The sequence below is a fragment of the Spodoptera frugiperda genome, chromosome 25 (genome assembly GCF_023101765.2).
Source record: "Spodoptera frugiperda isolate SF20-4 chromosome 25, AGI-APGP_CSIRO_Sfru_2.0, whole genome shotgun sequence".
NCBI classification, from domain to species: Eukaryota; Metazoa; Arthropoda; class Insecta; order Lepidoptera; family Noctuidae; genus Spodoptera; species Spodoptera frugiperda.
Genome location: NC_064236.1, coordinates 12,875,709 through 12,882,212, shown reverse-complemented (window position 1 = coordinate 12,882,212; position 6,504 = coordinate 12,875,709). Strand labels below are relative to the sequence as shown.

The 6,504-nt window shown below is 35.5% G+C and overlaps 1 non-coding gene across 1 annotated transcript; it reads right to left on the bottom strand.

The window, feature by feature from the left end:
• Positions 1-3,771: 3,771 nt before the first annotated feature.
• On the bottom strand, positions 3,772-3,965 carry LOC118269360 (U2 spliceosomal RNA). Its single transcript, XR_004783107.1, has one exon. It is a non-coding gene; the product is annotated as a U2 spliceosomal RNA (small nuclear RNA).
• Between the last annotated feature and the right edge of the window lie 2,539 nt (positions 3,966-6,504).

The window sequence follows — 6,504 nt, the reverse complement described above, 5'->3', positions numbered from 1 at the left end:
GGCTAGATTAGGTAATCGTATCTACATTAGTTACCTTCTTGTATCTACCAATATATGTATGATGCATACATTTTTTTTATTACATTTAAATTTTGCCTTTTGGGTTAGGTCATTTGTTTTGCTTGTTATAATGTGTACCTATGTATATTATTTTAATTATAATTCTGCTTGTTGTATTTCTTTTTCTTATTTCCTGCTATCTGATAATAAGTGTCATTCTTATGTTACAATACATGTGGTGATACCTTAAAAAGTTGTGCATTTAGAGTTATTATAACATAAGTGTTAAGCTGTGTAAGACTTAATATATATTAACTACTGGCTGTCGATATAATAAATAAATATGTATAGAGGTGCGTGGGCCATTTTTCACAATTTTATGGTACCTAAATTCTGAGGAAGAAGGTGACGAACCTTACTATACGACTATCAAATTCTTAATAACAGTAAATCTTGGATAAAGTCATTGGTTTTTCCATGTTGTAATTTTCAGTAATTGAACACGGAGACGTCTTTGGTAGATATAGTAGTATTTAGTACTTTTGGTCCATAAGTAAATAACTGTCGAGAAGTAGAGATACTTGACTGCATCGTTGGTGGAGTGGTTGCAAGTGCAACTGCCGGGCAAGTGGTCTCGGGTTCGATTCCCGGGTCGGGTATAGGCATTTTACGGTTTTTCAAAAATTTCTTAGTAGTAACACGGAATCAATAGGCTCACCCCTCTATTACATGGGACTTATAACACAAATGTTGTACTCCGCCTACACCTTCAGGGATAAAAGGCGTGACGATACAAAATAAAGTATAGATACCAATTATAATTTTACACTAGTATCAGTTGATTTTGATTTAGAATGAAATAAGAACAATGTATTGTTGTTATGCTGAGAATTTACACTCAAGTACTTAACCAAACCAATTACGACGTTAGGACCTTAAGAAGTAAACAAACATTAATTTTTTCGTTAGAAATACCTACAAAATGCCATACGAGAGGATTACATCATTAAATATTATGAAATAAATTATTTAAAGACTTTTGATGTACGTGGTAATTATTGTAAATATTCCATTGTTCTAAAAATATTTGCTTAGGTATTATAGTTATTATATGTCACTACAGTTATTTGGTGGTAATAACTAAAACATCCGGTTGTGGTCACCTCGAGGACTATTCGGAGGACACGGTAAAACATACTATGTCACGCTACCTAAAGAGGAGATGGAGCGCGTGAGGAAACGAGCGCACGAATTATAGATGAAATCATAAGCAACTTACAAAAAAAAATGCATCTAAATACATTTTCATGTTAAATAATAAACACAGTTCACTCTGTGAAAACGTAATCAGATCTATTTATGTAGACCCCCTTAATCCAAATTTATAAGCTCTACTTAATTTTACACTTAAATCTCGTCGAGATCCGTAACTCGTAGTCCGTAGCACGTAGCACGTAGTTCGTAGCTCGTAGCGCGTAGTTTAAACCGCGTAGCAAAGCAATTTTGGCTGTTATATTAGGGTAGGCATACGTGTAGTATTTCAATTTTCTGTTTATGTGTGTAGGATTATTAACTTTACTAGATCGGATGATCATTGACAGTGCGAGCTATTTAGTTTCATAGTGAAATTTTTCATGGAATTATATTTTATGCAATCTATTTATTACTTTTCCTGATTCATTAATGGATGGCTAAATTTCTTATTGTAACTAACTATTTTACCAGACAAATTGTCACTCAATTAAATAAAACAAAATCGACCCACAAAGCGCTATAGATACCTGCTTAAAACTTTAAAAAATGGGTAATATCAATTATGTTTTTCCGTTTTCAACGCCGATAAAAAGTAATACGTCCTGTTTAAAACCAGAATAAAATTAAAACCAAAATATTATATGTAAATGAACTATTAAAAACTAGGTAAGAACCTACATTTTTTATGTCTTTGTCATTAAAGGTTCTTCCCAGTAAACTGGTTTACTTCAAGTAGGGCAAGGATTTATTAGTTCTTTGCATAGGTATAAGTGGTAGAATAAAAAAACACAAAGTTTCGAATAAAATATTGAAAGAAACAAGTATTCTTAAAACAATTTTTAATGAAAATTGCCATGAATATAATATAAAATACTAATTACATAATTTTATTTATTGAATTGCCGGATGCAGATCGCTTCAGATCTGCACCTGAGGTATAGATGTAAAGGAGATATGGGTTACAGCCACAGGCAGAGGAGTAGGTACTGCGGAGGGTATAGTCGGTAAGAGTTCGGTACACACTCCCGTAGTCCCCATAGCGAAGGAACCCACTCAACGATTTCCAAAGCGTTAGAAAAAAGGGTTTTATCCAATCTGTGGATCTGATGTCATTAGGGGATGTCGTTTAGAAGTAAACGTGTTGTGCCGACATGATGATTGGCTTTTTTTGATGGGCGAAAATTATCCAATGACTTCTTCCGTGTTGGATGAGGCGAAAGAGTGTCTTAATTCTCACTCATTAAAAACCAACCCGTTTCTACCCCTGCCTCAAGCTAGAGCCCCCTCGTCCGCAGTTACGCCACGGTTAGACCTTGTGCTTACCTCAAGCACGACAAGAAGAAAATTAATAAATCACGGTAGTTATATGAAATTTAAGAATATCTTTATATATATAATTCTTCTGTAAGTGTGTATGTCACTGAACTTCTCTTAAACGACTGGACCGATTTTGATGAATTTTTTTTGTGTGTGTTCAAGGGGATCTGAGAATGGTTTAGATTCATAATTTTGTTCGCTGGACAACGTTTTTTTAATTAATTTTTAATTTATTAGTAGTTGTTGATTTTGGAATGTTTTACATTGGATCCGACAAATTTTCAAATTAAAGACGTGTAGACAGAACAATATCTATTACTAGCGGACTCGACGTCCGCTAGTAATAGATATATATTTATTAGTAGCTTCTTTGCAACTTCCTCCGAAGGGAATAGGTACTATCGGCTAAATCTTGCCCAAAACCAATAGATAAGCGTGTGCAAACATACAAACAGACATGTTTTGTTTTGTTAATCTTATTCTGTTACAGTTTCTTAATCACCCTATCTTTATCTTATTGAAAAATATATAAACTTACTTTTATATTGTATAGTTATATATTTAATCTTAATATAAATTATATAATCTGTATAAATTGTAACGTATTTTGAACCTGAAAGTTTAGTGTTTATTTCTACATATGTATAAGTGATTACTATCACAATAATATTATTAATGTTAAAGTTGGTTTGTTTGAATGTAAGTCCGTCAATTACGCTGAAACGTCCGCCAATAAGTTGACTTGGGTAATAGGATACTTTTTACCCCATGGGAACGCAACTGGCAGAAGCTAGTAATGCATAACTAATCACCAACTAAATCACCTGATATAGAAAGGTCTTATTTTTTTTCTACTGAAATAGACACAAATCGGGATTGTGTCACACGTATGTGTAGGCACATACTTTATAAATAAGCCACTACATAGATACCGAATATACCTTTTTTATGGCATATAACAGCAAACGAGCAGATGGATCATCAAATGGTAGGTAAGCAATTGATGCTACGCCGCCCATCGGCAATCGCTGTACTAAACACGTTATAAGTAAAATATATTTTTCCAGTAGAGAAACCAAGAACATAGTAATTTGTCAATTAAAATATTATTATAAGTTGTATGGGTTCTATAGGTACATATATTATCTTAGATTCGACTCTATGAGAATCGAACCATCGATGACTATTTATTTTCCAGGTGTTCTGTGGGCCGATCCCGGCGGCACTGCAATGCCGGGCCGACCCGTGACGGGAGAGGAGCAAGCTCCTACATCCCGTCACCTTTCAAAAAATTGCTTTCATATTTTTGTTCCTCTGTGAGGAACCTTCAGATATTAAGCTGAAGAGAACATATCCGTAAGCGCTCTATCAAAGCCGCAAGGCCGAGAAGCGATACTGTCGGACTGGACGCGGTTTCGGGTCATTCAATCACGGAGAATCTTAACACCGCGATTCAAAAAATGACGTCACGGCACAGTGACATCTCCTGGCTGGTTATTTTAGCCCTTCGCCTCACATAGGGTAACCACCCTTTATGTGCAACGCCCTCTGTCCACATGTTAAACCGTTATCTGTACCACTCGTGCCCTTGTGTAGTACAATTTCGTTTAAATAGCCACTAGATAACTCTGTACATCAGGTCACTTCAATGTTGTTTCTCAATCTGCCAGATAGCGAAGTAGCAAACTGACCAAAGTATAGGGCTGCAATGATGATATATTTCATGATTTTCGAGTCTTTAATATTGTTAAACAGTCTGATTATGGTTCTCAAATAAGCAGCGCTCTAATACAAAACTAAATCATACAAAACTCGGCTTAAACGACATTCATCAAAAGAGCCCCCTAAATAAAAGTGTCTTTATTTGTCACCCTTATCATGCCCACAATGTTCGTTTTAAGTAATTTCGCAAATTAGCTGACATCAGGGGTTGTAAACCAAGTTGCCGACACATTTTATTATTCATTATAATTCTAACAGCCCACTTTCTGGAATGTTTCTCAAAAATCAAATGCTTTTGTCGTAAGGTTAATTGTTGCCTAAAAACGTACAAAGAGTGCGCTGTTCGCTGGCCCTTCGCCTACGAAGTACCGTATTTCTTTGCGTATACGGTTGATTATTGTTTAAAACTACGCCGTTCATAATTGTTTGCGCCGGCGCACAATATAATATTTTGATTAACTAGACGGACAAAAGTCAATTTAGGACATGTCTTAAATGATCCTTCTAACGCCAAAGAATCAAGACAAGCTGCTTTGCTCTGGTATTGGTACAAAATAATTTTGTCCCGCTAGTTTTTCATACTAACTGTGCGGTGCATAACTATTTCACCCCGGCCGGGGCGGCGGGGCCCCGCACTTCTGTCTTGCTGCCCTACAAAACACTGTTTCCCTACAAAACACTGTATTATAAATAATAATAAATAAATATCACCTCGCGACAAACTCAAGTGGTACGTGTATAAATTCTTTACAACACTTGAATAAATAAATCCATGAAATAATGCAAAAAGGTTTACGACCCCTAATATAAATTAGTCACTTACCTTCCATTTCCATAAAAACACATAGATCGTCACTTTTAAACGCACTGAACGAATTTACTGACTGCCTACGTTAGATACACAATGTCAAATGATTATTTTAGCAAGTAGAAACACGAAAACAAGCTAAAAGTGACAATTCATGGCGGATGATTCCCCAGGGGAATCATCAAACTTTCTGGCGCTTGGTGCCTCAGAGGCATCACAGAATTTTTGTTTGACGCCAGGCACTAAAGATTGCTAAAAAGACTTCCGCACGGAATCGGTTAAGCTTTATTATAATTATGAAGATATAGATAAATACAAAGGAGATAGATATGTATAAATAACACGAAAACAAGCTCCTTTTTACTGTAGAAACCTTTTGATTGCGAAGAAGTACTTAATGAATTTGATATCAATTTCAAATTACTCGATACCTACCTACAGGTACTTAGAAATGATTGACAATCAATAGCACTGTAGACCCATAATAACTTTGACGTCAAATAAAATTGCCGATTGTTTTATACCTAGGTACCTAACTATCCACTTATTTAAAAAAAATATCCTCTTATCCTTTGTAATCAATTGAATCTAAGTTATGGAATTATCTCCAGGAAGTAAATTTGTATGCGATCGCGTCATCAAAGTAGGTATTTATAAAAGTCTATTATTGCTTATTGATTTCTTGGATGTTTCCTGTTTCATCCTCCACTTTGCTGCCAACAAAAGGAAGCTATAAACATTGTATTGACATTTTATAAATAAACGTTCGCTGTTAGGTGCACCAAAGTATTAAAAGTTTTCGCAGAGGGCAGATGGTTGACTGATTTTTTTAAATTATCAGATGCAATAGGCAAGCTTGTACCTAGTTATACTTACAATGGGTTAAAATGAAACTGCAGGTACCACGTACAGGTGTGCAGAGCACGAGGTACAGTCATCAGCGACCAGGAGACATCCATTGCTGAACAATTAGGCCTTCCCTTCTATTCGCCTTTAACTTGCAACAAGCATCCAACAGCTACCAGCTACATATTGTTCTAAAGTCTAAAGGAAAGTCTTTAACGTAAAAATAATGTAGAATTGAAAGCTGCACTTATAGGTACCTACATTAATAATAGCTTGAATGCAGGATGCCCATTACTTATATGGCCTTGACGTATTCTATTCTTAAGCTCTTATAAAAGGTAACCAATTAATGTCATATTCCACAACGATGAGCCGCACGCTATGCGACCCATTGTCACGTGAGAAGCCTAGAGTGTTCACGTATTATATGCCACTGTGGTACCTATTCAAAACGTGACCAGTGGCGCAATCTACCACCCTTCTTAAGCAACAAACACGTTTCTTTCATTATTATCAATCAGTTTATATTTCCTCACATTGCGTGTTTGGATTAAGTT